Raw genomic sequence first — 19160 nt, forward strand, 5'->3', positions numbered from 1 at the left:
GGGATTAGTGTGTCTCCACCTAGTAACTTAACATACTAATATTTATTTGAGGACCAACGCATAAAAAGCAAATACTTTGGGACTATAAGGAAGGAGTTGGAAAATTTCCAGAAAATACAAAACAAATACAAAGATATTAATCTCCATAGTTTCCCAGGAGTTTTCTACAATTTGTCCTCTCCCAAAAATATTGGTGACTGGATAAATAAGTATTTGACAAATCACAAGACAATTAAGTGTTACATAATTTTCCATATTTGTTATTACTTCAAACATACTTATCAAATCGGCAAACATTGCACAAATTCTAATGCTAATATTGCCTCCATCCTGTATAATTATAATCACATATGTGAATTAAACAAATTGTTTTGCATTTCATTACAGCACACTTTAGTAAAGTTGCAAGTAGCATTCGAAGATTCATCAATATGCATGTGATGAAAACCACAGACTTGCATATGTTACAAGAAATATCCAGTGACCCGAATGGGGTGCACTAGATTTTGATAAAAAGGATGGGGAGGAAGTAGAATTTTAAAAGGAGAGTAACAGGAAGCAAACTGTTTGCCATATTTGCCATATCAATGATGCATATCAATGATTAATGATCTACCCTACATTTTCACATTGTCATGACATCATAACTTGTTATAAATAGACAGATCTGCTGGGCTTTTTGTGGAGTCCTCCTAACTCTTCTTCAGTTCTGCTTCTTTGAACTAGCCGGAGAGATTTCAGAGGCAACTTCAATCATGAGGTTTCTTTTCCTAATCTTTGCATTGCTTCTTCTCTTCTATGTTTCTTCAGGTAAGGATGGGCTGAGCAAACCTGGGGGAAATTGAAGCAGAGGAGGAAAAAACAGAAAGCATGAAAGAAATTAGTGTTGTTGGTTTTTTTTTTAAAAAAATCTTATTCCCATTTTTGAGGAAAATTCTTGACTTGAATCACACACCACTGTTTTCACAACATCCAGAGGCACCTCCAAAGAACATATGGCCAGCTCTAGAACTCAGATAAGTGCTTTAGTCAGATCAGCTGTCCTTCTCCATCAGTCTTTCCGCTTATGAACCGTCTTGGCTACTAAGCTCAGAATTTTAGTGGTTGTTAGATGACGAAAGAATTAATATAACAGCAGATTTATTGTGTGCAATTGGATTTTTGCAACCCATTAGAAAACACTAACATGAATTGATGTTCACTAGTGGCAAATGCATGGACAGCTTTCTTGGCAAGATTTTGGAAATGGTTGGCCATTACTTCCATTTTAGGATTGGGAAGGAATGACTGGCACAAGATCAGCCAGTTGCTGTGCCTAAGACAGATCTAGAGTTTATGAACAGAGCAATGTCTATGTCTAAAGAGATTTGCCTGGTTCTTTCCAGGAACATATTGATACATCTCCCTTGCCCCTTCTTTCTTCCAGTTTTCTTTCTTCTTGTTCTCTTTCATGCTGCCCTTTATTAGTATATTTAAGACCATAGCATTAGGGCTGGCCAGTTGGTGCACTTTCTGCTTGGGATTCCCCTTCATTTTTAGGATCTTAAACATTTCCTATTGCTGCAGTTGCTATAGGCTTTCCTTCCATTGCTCGGCAGCCAATCGCATACATACAGTACCCATCTTGAAATATGAGGTTATCCCCAGGTTCCTAAATTTTTTTTCAGAAAACTCAGGCTCAACTGATTTTTTTCTTGCATATTGAAAGTAGTGTATTTGAAAGAGATAAACAGCTATGACATATGCTGGCTAAATGAAGTCAATAAAATAAACTTTCTTCTCTCCTTTCATTGATTTATTGTTGGTGAAATATATGATAGTGTTTTGATGACAACTGCTCACTCAAATAATTTTTTATAAATACAGGGCAATTAAGAAACTGTATAAGCGATGGTGGTTTCTGTCAGACTGGTCTCCAAAAGGAATGCGAGTTTGGAAGCCTCCCATACAACTGTGGCATTAATGCCCTCTGCTGCAAGCGTGGACCGGTGAGAGCCATTTTTCCCTTAGTTATGAGATGAGAAACATATGGGCATAGCATCTTTCTTCTGCAAAACTTTTCATAAGTATTAGTTGTTTGCAAGGTAGCAAGTTTTCTATATTTGCTATCAGCTATTGATCAACTGGAGTTTTATATCTGTTCATTTGTTCATCTGAAAAGCATAATTGAGAAGCCCCATTAACAATTTTTTAAAAAAGGAATCTGACTTGTTTTTTTAAACAAGTATCCATTTTCTTATTTAATATGTGCTTACTTGAACCATCAACACTTTTTCAGAGGATCTAAATATGCTGGGAAATGAAATGAGGTATAAAGGCTTTTCATTCATTAATCTTTCCCTATTTTGGAACACCAATTTTGGACAGACTTAGCATTATAGCACATACTGGAAGTGAGGATTATAGATATTCCACATTTATCAAGCGAGTTCTGCAATTTCAGCACAGGAAAACACCTGCACAAATCTATTGTCATACTTATATATACTTCATGTGAGCTGATTCTGTAAAACTATCTCCCAGTCCCTTAATTTTTGCTTATTTATTCTTACAATTGCATTGTGTTAGCTATTAGGATGCTACAACTTTAAGATATACACTTACTGATGACCCCCAAGAATCAGACTGTATCAATAGGTGGTTCATCACATGAAAAAAGACATTAAAAATGAGTAATTTTCTCTATGTTTACCAAGTGGTAAGCTGAGTAGCTTCTGATCTGTGAAAACAAACTGGAAGTGAACGAGGTTTGGTGTAGAATATGCTAGGAATGACTTTTTAACTGAAGAATGATGGCATAGCTAGGGTCCACACTGTAAATGCTATGAGATAAAAGGTCCATGTCCTTAATTTCTGAGCTCCATAGTGTTCTTATAAGGCAGTGATGGCAAACCTTTTAGAGACTGAGTGCCCAAACTGCAACCCAAAACCCACTTATGCATCATCGAGTGCCAGGTGGGTATTGCTCATTGGGTGAGCGTGGCCCATTGGGTGGGTGTGGCTGTGGCTGTGGTGGTAATGGCAGACTGGGTGGGACTAAAAAATTCAATCAATCAATTCCAACTTTGCAAGACCTTTTTTTCCCACGAGAAGTTGAAATTGACTGATTGAACCCTTTTTTTTTTTTTGCACACGGCGGCAGAGGCCTAAAGCAAAAAAGTTTTATAAAACCCAACTGAAGGCCTAGGACTGGGGCGATGATGCGTATGCCCACAAAGAGGGCTCTGAGTGCTGCCTCTGGCACCCGTGCCATAGGTTTGCCCACTGTTATAAGGTGTTTTTCTTGTAGGCTTCTCTAAAATAGGTGGATAGCGGTGTTGTTTACGGGATGCTAAGCTAGTTGAATATTTTTTTCTGATCAAGAGAGATTCATGCAGAACCTCAGTGTGACCTTTGGAAGAACCATGGATAGCTTGTCATATTTGAGCAAGTGAACAATTGAAACAATAAGCAATTAACTGAGTAGATTCACCATCCAATCTGAAATTGTGATCCCCACCTCCCCCACCTGTCTATACTACAGCCATTGCCTAGGGCAAGACACAGTCACATCAGTAATAAACTCTTTTGTTTCTTTTCTGCAGTGAAACCACCAACCAACAAGCAGTTGTAAAACCCTGGGATATTATTGCTATGTTCCTTAACAAGAACCTTGCTTCTCTAGGGTGGAACATCCAACAACTGTGGTCTTAACGGAAAATGTTGCAAACTGTTATGTAACAGCAAGCAGTGAAAAAACATTGTAATTAAACAATTTAATGAATTTGCATCAAATATTTGAATTTTGTATTGTGTTTTGAATGCACCTGCTGCAAATGAATCCTATTACTATTTGGAATTCTGAGAGACCTTTTGGCCACCTTGGTATTCTAATGAAATAATGAGCAATTGCACCCATAAATTTTCAGATGCTTCCATATGTCTTCATCTTGTCTCCAACTTATGCACGAAGAAGCTTAAACATTTCCTTAGCTAGCCTGATGGTTTCCCCATTGAGTAAGCAACAAGACCTAGTATTGCTGTGTGTATAATCTTGACCAGCTTCACAGATCACTCAGATGGTATCATGGTCAGTTGATTGAGAGGTGTGGGATAGACCCAGTTCCTACTGTCCAAATTAGGATGGATCCCTTTCTTCATCTCCAGTCTTTGGATATGACCTTCAAGGACTGTGGTGTAAAAAAAGAAATAGGTTTTAGATTATGGGTGTCATCTTGATTTTCCCCCCCACAACTCAGGAAGGCCAATTGGATGGCAGCAGATAGGTTTCTGTTGGCCAATGTTTGGTGGGTTGCACTTTATCTTGATTGTAATTTAGGGCCTTAAGTTACACTCCAGTTGTGCCACCACAGGTTAAATTGTTCCTGTGAATGCCTACAGTATATACAGTATCTGAAGTTTTAATGCAAAAGCCATCCTGAGTTCAAGAAGTTGATTTCTATAAGCTCTCCCAATCAGAAGCTCTGTGGCTTTTTGTACTTCATTTTAAACAAGTCTGGTGTGAAATGGGGGCATCCCAAAAGATCATTTTCATTGTCTTCTCCTTTACCAATAAGAAGACTAGGTAATGGCCACATGAGAAGAACATCAAAATTTATAAAGAAACATAAGCCACATGTATACACACATTGTGTGATATAGGTGCCAGAATTTAATCACTGATAAACTACTGAACTCAGAGCCTTGAGAGGGGGCTTGTTCTGAAGATAACTGTCCTTCCCCCCACTTCCTCCACAACACATTAAGCAGTCTTTTTAAGGTACAATACACGTCAAAGGAAGTGTGTGAATTTCAACAAATACATTCTCTGCTGAATTCGCCTTTCCACAACCAAGGTTCTGTATAGCTGGGACATGCAGAGTTTTTCTTAGACATCTCAACATGGCTGCTTGGGCCTTTCTTTTGGGTTGAACATCCCCCTTCCAAGCCCAGTGGATCCAGTTTTTTCTATTCTTGAGTCTTCTTGACTTTTCAAACCTTGATCCTTCCCCAATTGCTTCACTAGGCAATTTCATAATGGTGAAGCTGCAACATTCTCTTTTCTCTGTGGGCCAAGTATAGACACTTTTGCACCTCTGAGCTGCTCATCTGCCCTGTTAACAGCAGGAAGTACTACAACTGGCAATTGAGCAAAACTACAAACTTCACCTAGGACAAGAATTATCCAGCAAACACAATAGGGAACCTAAAGTTTTGAAAAAAAAAAAAAAAAAGGGAGGGGAGAAGTAGTTCTAAAATAGAGTGACAGGAAATACAAGTTTGCAATGTCTGCCACATCAGTGAACTATCTGACATTTCCACATTGTCATGACATCGTAACTTTTTATAAATAGACAGATCTGCTGGGCTTTTTATGGAGTCCTCCTAACTTTTCTTCAGTTCTGCTTCTGTGAACTAGCCGGAGAGATTTTAGAGGCAACTTCAATCATGAGGTTTCTTTTCCTAATCTTTGCATTGCTTCTTCTCTTCTATGTTTCTTCAGGTAAGGATGGGCTGAGCAAACCTGGGGGAAATAGAAGCAGAAAGTTGAAAAAAGAAAGCCGAACAGAAATTGGTGTTTTTTAGAAAAATCATTCCCATTTTTGAAGGAAATGCATGACTTGAATCACACACAACTGGTTTCACAACATCCAGAGGTGAATTTGAAGAACAAATGGACAGCCCTGGAATTTAGATCAGTGCTTTAATCAGACCAGCTGTCCTTCATCAGTGTTTCTGCTAATGGACCTTCCCAGTTACTAGGGAACTGGGCTTGTGCAACTCACTAGACTAGGGAACCCCAACTCTCGGTGTGTGGACCGGCATTGGGCTCCGGCATTTCAGAAACTGGGCTGTGCAAATGTGAAGTCCCTTCTGTGGGATACAGGTAATACGCAAAACTTCCGGTCCGCCTCTCTTTCCACAGAACCGGTTCCTAGTGTCCAAAAGGTTGGGAGCCACTGCATTAGACCATAGTAAAATTGGGATACAGTAAGTTGTGGAAAACTATTCTTAGTGGTTTCTTTATTTATGGTGTCCTTGAGTTAACATTGATCTCTGAAGACTGTGTGAACAAATCCCTGCAGTTTTCTTGGCAAAAATTTGGAAGTGTTTTGTTATTGCCTCTTTCCTAGAACTGAGAGAAAGTGATTGACCCAACGTCAACCAGAGGGCTTTCTGCCCAAGGCAGGATTAGAATTCATAGTCACTCACTTTCTTGCGTGGTATCTTAACCACCATACCAAACTGGCTCTCATTGATCTAATAATAATAATAATAATAATAATAATAATAATAATAATAATAATAATAATAATGATGTTGGAAGGGACCTTGGAGGTCATCTAGTCCAACTCCCTGCTCAGGCAGGGAACCCTATACCATTTCAGACAAATGGCTGTCCAGTCTCTTCTTACAAATTTCCAGTGTTGGAGCATTCACCGCTTCTGGAGGTAGGTTGTTCCACTGGTTAATTTTACAATTGTAACATATTAATTTCATCATCTTTTTGTAGGAGATGATGCAATTATTATTATTATTAATAATAATAATAATAGTTGGAAGGGACCTTGGAGGTCATCTAGTCCAACCCCCTGCTCAGGCAGGAAACCCTATACCATCTTGGACAAATGGCTGTCTCTTCTTAAAAACTTCCAGTGTTGGAGCATTCACTGCTTCTGGAGGCAGGTTGTTCCACTGGTTAATTGTTCTAACTGTCAGGAAATTCCTCCTTAATTCTGGGTTGCTTCTCTCCTTGATTAGTTCCCATCCGTTGCTTTTTGTCTTGCCCTCAGGCACTTTGGAGAATAGCTTGACTCCCTCTTCTTTGTGGTAGCCCCTGAGATATTGGAACACTGCTATCATGTCCCCCCTTGTCCTTCTCTTCGTTAAACTAGACATACCCAATTCTAGCAACCGTTCCTTATATGTTTTAGCCTCCAGTCTCCTAATCATCTTTGTTGCTCTTCTCTGTACTCTGTACTCTGTCTCAGCATCTTTTTTACATCGTGGTGACCAAAGCTGGATGCAGTATTCCAAGTGTGGCCTTACCAAGGCATTGTAAAGTGGTATTAATACTTCACGTGATCTTGATTCTATCCCTCTGTTAATGCAGCCCAGCACTGTGTTGGCCTTTTTGGCAGCTGCAGCACGCTGCTGGCTCATATTTAAGTGATTGTCTACTAGGACTCCGAGGTCCCTCTCACAGTTACTACTATTGAGCAAGGTACCCCCTGTACTATACCTGTACATTTGGTTTTTCTTGCCTAAATGTAGAACCTTGCTTTTTTCACCATTGAATTTCATTTTGTTAGATAGCGCCCAATGTTCAAGTCTGTCCAGATCCTCCTGTATCCTAAGTCTGTCTTCTGGAGTGTTGGCTATTCCTGCCAGCTTGGTGTCGTCTGCAAATTTGATGATTTCCCCATCTATCCACTTGTCCATATTGTTGATGAAGACGTTGAAGAGCACTGGGCCCAGAACAGAGCCCTGGGGCACCCCACTACACACTTCCCTCCATGGAGATGCGGTTCCATTGAGGACCACACACTGAGTACGGCCGGTCAGCCAGCTACGGATCCATCTGGTGGTGATGCTGTCTAACCCACATTTTTCTATCTTATCAAGTAGTAGGTTGTGATCTATTTTATCAAATGCCTTACTGAAGTCCAAGTAAATTATATCCACAGCATTCCTCTGATCCATTAATTTTGTCACTTGGTCAAAGAATGCAATAAGATTTGTCTGGCATGATCTGTTTTTGACAAACCCATGTTGGCTTTTAGTAATGACTTTGTTTGCCTCTAGGTGTTCACTGATTCGTTGTTTGATTATCTTTTCCAGGATCTTCCCAGGTATTGAGGTCAGGCTGATAGGTCTGTAATTTCCTGGGTCCATTTTTTTTTTCCTTTTTTGAAGATGGGAACTACATCAGCTCTTTTCCAGTCCTCTGGTAGTTCCCCAGTGCTCCACGATCTTTGAAAAAATATAGTTCAGTGGTTCTGAGATCACATCTGCCAGTTCCTTAAGAACCCTGGGATGTAATCTATCTGGTGATTTGAACTCGTCTAGGCTGGACAGGTGCTCACTTACCATTTTCTTGCCTATTTACTAATCTTATTTATTGAATTGCAGAATGTTAAGTGAATACAACCATTATTCTTTTCTAAAAAGAATTGCTTGCTAGGGGTGGTGGGAGAGGAGTGTTCCCAGAAAAAGTCAAAATGGTAAGAACAACAATGGGAGTTGTCCATGCCACCAAGTTCCCCCAATCCCCCAAATGTGTTTGTTTTCCTGGGCATAGAGTGAAGTATGTTTCATAAAACAAGCTACATGTTGCTTTAGGCAGCTGATTTTGTTGCAGGTTCACAGCAGAATCTGTGACTAAAGAGAGTTGCCTAATTCTTCCTAGGAACATATTGACACATCTCCCTTGTCCCTTCTTTCTTCCAATTTCTATTCCTTTATTGTTCACTTTCATGTTGCCCTTTATTAGTATCCTTAAGTCCATAGCATTTAGGTTGTGCGGTTGGTGCAGTTTCTGCTTGGGGTTCCCCTTCATTTTCAGTATTTGAAAAAAAATGCTACTTAGTTGTTAGATTTTCCTACTGCTGTAATTGCTATAGACTTCTTTTCCATTGCTCAGCAGCCAATCTTACACATTCCCATCAGCAAATATGAGATTATCCCCAAGTTTCTCAAGTGTTTTCAGAAATGTCAGGATCAGTATTCCATTTGTTACAAGAAGTGGAGTCTCCCAAACAACGAGGAAACAACATTTTCTGCTCTACTACTGTTCACTCTTGCAATATATCTTGTCCCAGTGATTTTATAAAGACCCAAGAGAGCTTTCATTGCTATCGCCACCTGTAGGTTGAGGAAAGGACTGGCTAACTGTGAACTTCATAAACTACTCTGCATGATGTTTATCTTAATCTGCTTCATTTTCTAAATAAATATAGAAGAAGCAATGCAAGGAATGTCAAAATTGGAAAGTGAACCACAGCTTCTTTTCAGCAAACCTTCTTTCATTAAAAAAAATCTTTGTTTTATAACCCCAGACAGTCAGCTTGGAGTCTTCTGGCTCTTTAATCATCCTGAATTTTAATGAAAGAAAAACATTAATTTGGAAGACAGCACTCTATGAAGCAAAGTTTTATCCCTTAACAAGGATTTATTGGGTCTATGACCCCCCCCAATGTTACCTTTGGATGATAATAGTATACTAAAATTCTTCTTCAACTAGTAAATCAATTTTGGGTAACTAAGTAAGCCAGTGATCTCTGCATGCAGCAGCCAGATGGGCAGACAGATGAAATGAGTGCCCCTTTCTATGTACATTGCAATGTTGCATGTTCCCTCACAGGACAGAGCTTGTGGTGAGAATTCTGAGAAAAGCAGGAAGATCCAATTATTGCTCACTGGATTAAGCTCCATGTAGGAACCACTTGTTTTTAACGAAGCAAGATTCCTCTTCTGTGAATTCATCCCCTCTGGTTATGCATGCATTTAATGCGCTCAGAATTTCAAATATGTCCTTCTATAGGTAGTGCTCATTTAGCAATCATTTTCCGTTCCAAAGATGATGGAAAAGAGCCTTTGTAATCAATCATCACGTTCATGACCTTCTCAGGTCTGCTTGCCCTAACAACCAAATTGCTAGTCCAAATTTTAGTTGCTAAATAAAGAACACATGTAGTTTATATCCCCTCTATCACATTTATGTGAAACTTTAGCATGGCAACCAGAGTAATATAGTGATGGATTTAGACTGGGGAGAGACCAGTCCAAGTCCCTGTTTGGCCACCAAGCTCCCTGGTGACCTTTGGCCAAATGCCCTCTCTCAATTTATCTTGCCCCATAAGAGATCCTATTCTGAGGATTAAATTAGGGATTCATGTAAAGTTTGGAAGCTGCTCAGAGAAAATGAGGATGTAAATAGAATAACTGTGAGAATAATGGTAGTAATTACAACAAAAATAGTAAGTAATGTATTGTAGAAAGTCCAGTTAAATGAAATTCATTTCAGGATAAAAAGATAACTTTGGTGAGTGACAAAAGAGCTGTCTGTGAAGAAAGGGTGCTTTGAGGAGCTAGCTGGTGTTAAGATAGCCTTAAACATATGGTTCTTTTGAAGGCCCCTCTTGAATCCTAAAATCTCTCCAAGCCACATCAAAAGGGCCCAGAGCCTGCCATTTTTTTTGCCACTGAGTCATCGATCTGTAGATTTGAGATGACTTCAGAGACCACCTGACCCAACCCTCTGCAGTGCCTCGAAACCATTGAAATCAGGCAGGAGTTCTTTTTGGACATCTTCTGAAAGGAATAGACTAAAAATGCTCAACTTTCAGCATTCCATTTGGCATGAAAGTACTTTATCCTGGCACATGTTTGTGCTAAAAGATATACTTAAAAGGATGAAGATGAGACTATATTGCTATCCCTCAATATCGTTTGAGAACCCATTCTTTTCTGGGGTTCACTAGTTTCCACATGCAATATTGGGGATAATGTAGTAGCATCCATGGAACAGACAAGAGGACTACATGAAGAAAATAGCATCATGTTGATAGAGTGGCAAGTTCTGCCCTTTTGTGCATTTATACAACATGCACAGAAAAGGGCTAGAGGTTCCTTCATATCAATATGATGCTGATTTCATTATTGCAGGTGCCTCTGGGATCTTTCTACTGATCTGACATAGGATTATTTTAAAGAGTGCAACTGGATAATCTTGTCAAATATTTGAAATCTTTGCAAGAGCCATACAGCTAGGAAATATGTTAGCTACATATGGTCAATCATATTATTTCATCTCCATTTTTATCGATTTATATATGAAATATATAACCATTCTGTTTCAATGACAATTGTTCATTCAAATAATATTTTTTCATAAATGCAGGACAACCTGATGCCTGTAAAAAGGATGGTGGCTTCTGCCAGGTTGGCCTCCATAAAAAATGTGTGCATGGAAGTCTTCCATACAACTGTGGCATTAATGCCAAGTGCTGCAAGCTTCCACTGGTGAGATCCATTTCTTTCTTAGTTATGATATGGGAAATATGTGGGCATAGCATTTTTCTGTTGCAAAACTCTATATATAAGCATTGTTGTTTGCAAGGTAATAAGCATTTTCTCTATTTGCTATCAGCTATTGGTCATCTGGAGTTTTATAGCTTATATCTGGAAAGCCTAATTGAGAAGCCTTATTAGCAATTTAAGAAAAAGCAATCTGACTTCTTTATTATTAAGAAAAAGAAAAGAAGACAAAAAGGAAGTGCAAGAAAAAAATAGAAAGAAAAAAATGCTAGTTATGAAGTAGAATGACTTTCCACCTTCTCTTAAACAATTATTAAACAACACCATTTTGAGCTTTTTCAACACTTTTCTGAGCACACATTTTACCTTCACTCAACTGAAAGTACCAAGTTCCTGAAAGTGCTTCTGATCTGGAGATTGTGAAAACAAATTGGAGGTGAATGAGGTTTGGTAGAATAGACTGGGAATGACTAGGACAGGGGTCTTCAAACTTGGCCCTTTTATGACTTGTGGACTTCAGCTCCCAGAATTCCTCAGCCTGGCACTGTGGCTGAGGAATTCTGGAAGTTGAAGTCCACAAGTCATAAAAGGGCCAAGTTTGAAGACCCCTGGACAAGCGTAATAATAGCATGGCTGAACTCCACATTATAAATACTATGAGATAATCTCTTTAATTCCCAAATTTCATACAAGAAATTTTGCCTGTAAGTTTCTCTGAGACATGTAGATAACTATTGTTGGATACTGGATGCTGAGCTAGTTTTTTTTTTTTTTATGATCAAGAGAGATTCAAGCAGAACCTCAATATGACCAGGCACAGCTTGTTACATTTTAATGATTGGACAATAGAAACAATAAGAAGTTTACTGATTAGATTCACTATAAAATCTGGAATTATCCTTTCCCCCTCCCACCTGTCTACACCTCTGTCTATTGTTTTGGGATAGACAAAGTCACGTCAGTAATAAAATCTTCTTTTTCTTTTCTGCAGTGAAACTACCACTAACAAGCACTTGTGAAAACCTGGGAGGTTATTGCCATGTTCCTAACAAGAACCTTGCTTCTTTGGTGTGCAATATTTAGCCAATTGTGGCCCTAATGGAAGATGTTGCAAACTGTTAGGTAACAGCAAGAGTTGAAATAACACTGTAATTAATTAATAAATTTGGATTGAACACTTGAATTTGATATTGCATTTTGAAAGCACCTGTTGCAAAGGGTGATTTGAATCTGATTAATGTGTTTTTACGAAGTGATGAGCAATTACATCCATAAACTTTCTTCTGTCTATGAGCTCATGAGATGGTTTTCATCTCGCCTCCACTTACACCTGAGGTAACTTAAATGTGTCTTTAAGTAACCTGGTGTTTTCCCTATTAAACAGTCAATGAGTCATTGTATTTTTGCCATGGGGATAATCTTGGCCACTTTTGCAGACCATTCAGATGATAGCACAGTTAGTTGATTGCTGGGAATGGGAACAGCCATGTACCTCTTCTCCTCTTCCCCATTTCTTGGACCTTCAAGGGCTATTCTGCTTCAGGTTGTTGGAGAGTCTGGAACTTTCAAGCTAGGCCCTTCCCCTATATCTACCATGTCTTAAGCCCAACCTTCTGTCAGAAAAACCAGATCAGCCTGAGCAGCAGTGGACCTGCCATAATGGTGCCTGTGGGCTGCAGGATGAAACAAGAGGGACATAGTTTGTGTTCTCTCTATGTGTGTGTTTCAGTGGAGCAACTCTCCCAAAAAACAACATTTTTCATTCTGGCTGGTGTGGTGAGACAATTCCCTCCCCCTTTTTCTGCCAATAAGAAGAGTATCAAATTTGGACTACACAAGAACAACTTTATAAAGAAACAGCAGTCATACATATACACAAATATATTACACATGATACAATTAGAAGTTCCTCTGATACCAACTACTTGTTGCAGATAGGGAGCTTTGTTACTTGATTCAAAGTTCCTTAGTTCTCTTGGCAAATTCCCACCAATTTGTATCATATCTTTACTACTTTAATTATTTCAAACTCCACCTAGACCTTCTGGGTTGTAAGAATCTGCAAATTATAGAAATGTAGGATCTGACTTCATTTATACGGGCGATTCATCCACTAAAGTATAATAAATATTAGTGCCTCTTCTTATACTATTATTCATGTATATGAGATGGTTCGCAAAAAGTTTTGAGAAGCTACTATGAGGATATGTACAGCATATAAGCATTTGAAGGATGGAGGGCAAGAGGAAGAAAGTGGCAAAGTATTGGTTGCAATGTTATACAAAAATGAAGGTTGCCTCCTGAATTTATGACAGAAGTTTAAATTTGAATAACACCAAAAAGAAATTTAAAAAAATTAAAAATAAAAACTGTCAAAAAGCTAAAGAAGACCTTTGATAGACCTATTAGGAGGTTACTGACTGTCAAACTACATATACAGTAGTACAATATAAACAGGAAAGTGGCATATTGGGATCCTAGTAATTACTAAAACCTCATTTCCTGTGGCCTTGCCTATCTCATGATATCAATAATGATTTTCTGGATTTAAATTAAACAGCTTTCCCCCCCAAAAATAACTTAGAGCTGCACATTTTAGAAATCCTGCAAAGGAAGGGTTTTTGTTTCTCATTTTATTCTAAAATTAAACTGCTTCAGAATTCAAACAGACAAGCAATTGCAACATAACACCCCAGACTTAACAATTGTTGATAAGAAAGACAAAAAAGTCTGGATAGTGGACGTGGCAGTGCCTGGAGACAGCAGAATAGAAGAGAAAGAACTGGAGAAGATAAATAAATACAAAGACCTACAAATAGAAATAGAAAGGCTGTGGCAAAAGCAAGCAAGGGTAGTACCAATAGTAATAGGCTCCTTGGGTGCAATCCCAAAACAACTGGAGCACCACTTGAACACCATTGGCATTGACAAATTCGCTATTAGTCAATTGCAAAAGGCGGCCTTACTAGGAACTGCTTCAATCCTGCGACGATATCTGTAATACCATCAAACATCCACATCTGCCTATCCCAGGTCCTGGGTAAGGACTCGATAGGTAGACAAAATGCCAAATCCAGTCTGAACATCTGGCTGACTGTGCGATGATCGATAATAATGAAAAATCCTCAGCTATTTCTGTCTTGGAACTTGAAGAAAAGAATTCTAAGTACTCATTGTACAGTATTTGCCTGCAGTTCTCTTTGAAGCCTTTCATTTTTTCTTTGGGTACATATTGGCACCTGATTATTGGATAATAATATAATCTTTATACTGCTGATCTGTGTTATTTATTTGAAAGCCATCATTGGGCAGTGGACTAATTTCCAAGCTAGGTCACCCGTCACTAAAAAAATAAACTGTCTTTGTATTCTATGATCAATGTTAATTTCCTTAATATATTCTTTTTTTCTTTCTTTCATAGGAATACTATATAGTTTTCTGGCTTTGGTTATGAGGAAAAATGTGAGATGATAATGTTAAAGTAGACAGAGTAGAATTCAAAGCACCACACCAATTTCTTGTTTATAAAATGGTTACACAATATATATTATTTTAATAGGTGAAACTGCAAGAGAAATGTTGACTTATATATTGCAAATATATTTGAAAGGCGTTTGCTTGATAACCAAAAGCTAGATTTTACCAGAAAGAAGGATGCGTGCTCATGAAATAGTGACCTCACATACAGTACTTTACTTTTCTTTACCAGTATACTTTATAATAATTCATTTGTTTATATGAAAGCAGATAATGTTTAGGCAGTCACACCAATTAGAAAAATATAAAGATTTCCTTCCATCACCCACATACTGTAAGTCATGCACCCTGGAGAGAGCACTTGTAAGTTTCACAGAAGCTATTAAGTGCTGGGTCTCCCATCTCAGTGGGCAAAATGATGGACTCACTGCTGCAGATTTTCTTGTGATTGTGGCATATACTGAGGTTGCGTTGGAAAGATGTCTGAGGAGACTTTGGACTTACAGCATCACAACTGGAGAAGGAGAGTTTTAAAAATGCAGCCTGTCTCCCCCCCAGTTATGTTATGTTATGATGGTAAACACCTCATAACATTCTGCTACATGAGTTTTGCTGGGCTCATGTATTGCAGTACAGATTATCCTAACGGTAACCAACATAAAGGAAGCATGATCTTTGAGCAGGAAAAGGTAGTTAACCAAACTTCAAAGATAAAATGACGGCATTGGCTAGAATTTTAGCTGGATGAGAGGTTTCTTTTTTGTTACCTTCCTTTTTGGTCATACATTTTTCCAGACCAAGTTTCAAGTGTGACTTGATCATCCATTTTTTTTTCCTTCAGAGCCATCTGAACCATGTGCATAGTTGCAGAATTCCTGCTTTCTTGAATGTACCCCTAGACTTCTTCCGGGCATACCTGCAACTGAATTTGAAAGGAAATGTTGCAACCATGGATGATTTTTTTGTGATCAAAAGGTATAAATATTTGATGCTCATCTCATTTTGGTGATTAAACAAGAGACATCTGTCCACAAGCTTTATCCACTTTAATGTATATTTAAACATTATATTTCACATCCTGTTCAAAAACTTCTTATTCCATAATATAATTCAGACACAAACAAGACAAAAATATTATATAATAGGGGGAATTAATAGTGGAATATTAGTAGAAGTGTTAGATTTTAATGTGCTATAAGAGAGAAGAACAAAACTTAAGAGAGAAAGAAAAGAAAAGAAGAGAAAAGAAAAAGAAAGAAAGAAGGAAAGAAAGAAAGAAAGAAAGAAAGAAAGAAAGAAAGAAAGAAAGAAAACCCCAAATCCTGTAGGAGATATATCTGCAGTCATAAATGTCCACGTCTGTTTTGGAAGGCTGCTGAAGTGCTCCTCTATAGCTGAGGATTAGGGAAAGAAAGGCCTTTGGAGACAAGATGCCAGAGAAGCTTAATTCTAGCAGCACCAGCCAAAGGTTGGAGAAGAAAAGGCAAAGGAGAGACTGGATGGGTTTTGTGGAAGTCATAGGCTAGCATGACCCTCAGTAGTGGGTTTTTACTAGTTTCATATGTTAAAGGACATGTAAGGGACACAAGCCATCTTAGCAGTGGTAACCTGTGTTTCTTAGATACCCTTAAAATGTTAAAATATGGCTATGCAAATGACACCAGCAGCAGTTTCAATGCCATGATAAGAATCAGAATCAGTTTATAAGCTGACCAGCTTCCAGTGATTCTAGGACCAGGTGATTTACAAATTGTTAACTAATTGTTATATGCTGCTACAAAGAAGTGCTTCTTGGACCCCAATAAGTGGCAGTGTCTAATTGATGGAATCAGAACTTCACCAATCCTGCCAGATCAAATTAGCCAGGTAGATATTATGGGAGACAGGCAGTAGTTCAAGTAACCAGTCCCTATGCTACCTGAAACCTACCCAGAAATAATTTAGCTAAGGAAGAAATAGTTGGTAGCGTGCAGGACTGGGACCAGAACAGATGGTGTTAATATAGAACTGCAATTGCACTATTTGAAAGAATAATGAAATAATAAGGAATAGAATTCTTCTAGTTAGACCTTAGGATTATAGTAAAAGAGAGGTTAGAACAAAGATTATAAAAAAATATGAAATTTAGAAGACTTAGAAGTACTCTAGAAATAGCAGTTATAGGATAGAGACATTAAATTAAAAGATGATCGGTAATCTTTTGTAATTGAAAACAATGTATTTTGTAATAAGACATTGTCCAAGTAGAAGTGATCTGGGTGTATATGCGTTTTTCTTGAGATGTGTACTATCCTAAATCTGGATAGTCTTCTGATGTGTTATGGGTCACGGTTTCTGAGCAGGCTAAAGCAATCCTCATCAAAGGATGCTGGGCTTGGAATCCATATATTCATGTATTGTAATTGCTGAAACTGTTTTTCTTTTCCTGGCCAATATTGTCTAATAATGGCAGTGTGACTGGTAACCACATTAAACAACTGCCGGTCTCCATAATGCAACTGTTTTATCCTAGGTTTTTTAAAGTAAGATTTTAAAATAGTAAGTGGTTTGTGGTTTAGCTGTAGTACATCTGTGTCATAAGCCTTGAACCACTGAAGATATGAAACAGGAAAAGCTATCTTGCAGTCTTGTAAGCATTAAATTTAGAAGTATTGGAAATATCAGTTCCTGTGGAAGAGCCAGGTGAAGTTAACAAGCTTTAACTTCTCACTTTTACCTCTGAACAATGAATATAGGAATATAAACAATGTTTATGGCAACATTATAATTGACAAAACTTTGAATGGAAATATGGCTGCATATCACATAGAGAATCATTGATTTTATAATGGAACATAGCTGAAAATAATCTATGTGTTGGCAGGATGAACAGGATATTTCTTTGTAGGAATGTAAATGCCTAAGTTAAAAATATTATTTCTTGAGTGATCTTACACCGAGTGCAGTGGAGAAAACAACATCCAAATTGTCTGAAAGTAATTGTAGTTGTTTCTCTTCTAGCTTATATGAAAACAACAATGGGAGAAAAGCAACTCTATATTTGCATTTGTAGCCTTCTACTTTAACATTGTTAACCTAGAGCGTTCTAATAAAAAGCCCATCTCTTCCTTCTTCCATTTGCTACTGATATAACCAAAAGAAATGCTTTACATTGCTTTTAGTTTTCCTTTCAAGTCTAAAGTATTTTTGTGTTTCCTACAAACTTTCTGGAGATATTATCTACTTGTTGGTATACTTCCTTGGTGGAACTATACTTCAATCCATCCATCCATCCATCCATCCATCCATCCATCCATCCATCCATCCATTGCTTTCTGGAAGAAATTTGTTTTTACTCTGTGCAATGGCTGATAATGTTCAAGCCTGAATGAGTTGTAGTATGATTTGGATCTACCTTTTTGTCCAGATCTTTAGATTAGATTTAATATGCATTTTGATTAGTTTTAATTTGTATTCTAAGCACTGCATGGTGTTCGAGCCTGACCAGCTCAAGGTTGACTCAGCCTTCCATCTTTCTGAGGTTGGTAAAATGTGGACCCAGATTGTTGGGGTCAATATGCTATAAACTGCTCAGAAAGTGCTGTAAAGCACTGTGGAGTGGTATATAAGTCTAAGTACTATTGCTATTGCTGTTCTAATAGTTCTATTTGTCAAATCTCTAGAATAGTTAATTACTTGGAACCCAATAGCAACCAAACCCTGTGATGACTGAGGATTCTCTCACAGTGGCCTGCATGAGAGCTGGCTGTGGAGCATTGGTCTCATTGTTGGAAAGGGTAGCTTTTCAGGGCCCTTGGAAACTCCAAGTCATTATGTCCCTCCCTGGTAAGATCCTCATCGTCCAAAGGCTCTTGAACAATTACTTTCAGACTGATTTCTACTTGCATCTATGGAACAAAACTCCTGGTCATTGGAGTCGGGAGAATGGGCAGGTGAGATCCCAGGATACCCTAGCCAGGGTGTTTGGTCATCTGATTCAGGACATAATTGAATTACTGATAGTATTTGAAGTGTCTTTCCCATTCACATCTAGGACCACCAGAGTGGAAAGGCAAAGAGTGTTAGGAGTTCCCTCTCCTAAGGAGGTCCATCTAGTTGGACCAAGAAAAAAGGCCTTCTCTGTGGTGGCTTTCTCTCTTTGGAACATCATCCCCATGGAGATAAGATTGGCCCCCACTTTGACCCACCTGATTTTGCCAACAGACCTGAAGACCCCAGAGTGGAATGAAGCCCATCAAATAGCTCATTTAATAGTTGTTGGCAGGGGTGCATATATGAGATTATTGCTTTTTTATTGCTTTTGCATTGCATTGCTATTCATCTTTTATTCTTTTAAGCCATCCAATGTTACTGAGAGTGAGTTGAGTGGCCATAAAAATGTTCTTAAATAAATAACATTTCTTCTACTACCCTCTGTGATTCCTGTTCTTCCTTAGCAGTTTAGTCAAATGGGCTGGTGAGACTGAGAGAAGTGGCAATAAAGGATGGCTAAATTTGGAAATGGAAACAGCCAATTTGAGGCCACTATTATTATTTTTTTGCAGACTTAAGAATGCATGGATAATGCATCAATTTAGTGGAGGGGAAATGTATAGTGAGAATAGATTTATGTGGAAAGAAAGAAGAATGGACATGAAGGAGAATGTCTTCTGTGAAAGAGAAGA

At 38.2% G+C, this 19160-nt stretch overlaps 2 long non-coding RNA genes across 3 annotated transcripts; both read left to right on the plus strand.

Moving 5' to 3' along the window:
* Window positions 1-660: 660 nt before the first annotated feature.
* LOC120318393 lies at window positions 661-3774 on the plus strand. Its single transcript, XR_005559480.1, has 3 exons — window positions 661-810; window positions 1867-1988; window positions 3585-3774. It is a non-coding gene; the product is annotated as an uncharacterized LOC120318393 (long non-coding RNA).
* A 1484-nt stretch (window positions 3775-5258) lies between these two features.
* Window positions 5259-15356, plus strand: LOC120318481. 2 transcript variants are annotated; one of them, XR_005559525.1, is made up of 4 exons: window positions 5259-5482; window positions 10883-11004; window positions 12011-12141; window positions 15338-15356. It is a non-coding gene; the product is annotated as an uncharacterized LOC120318481 (long non-coding RNA). The 2 variants fall into 2 exon arrangements; XR_005559523.1 differs by lacking the exon at window positions 15338-15356 and having other exon boundaries at window positions 5266-5482; window positions 12011-12202.
* Window positions 15357-19160: the final 3804 nt, after the last annotated feature.

Source organism: Crotalus tigris, unplaced genomic scaffold (genome assembly GCF_016545835.1).
Source record: "Crotalus tigris isolate CLP2741 ecotype Arizona unplaced genomic scaffold, ASM1654583v1 scf7180000017598.18339901613:2243638, whole genome shotgun sequence".
Classification (NCBI taxonomy): domain Eukaryota; kingdom Metazoa; phylum Chordata; class Lepidosauria; order Squamata; family Viperidae; genus Crotalus; species Crotalus tigris.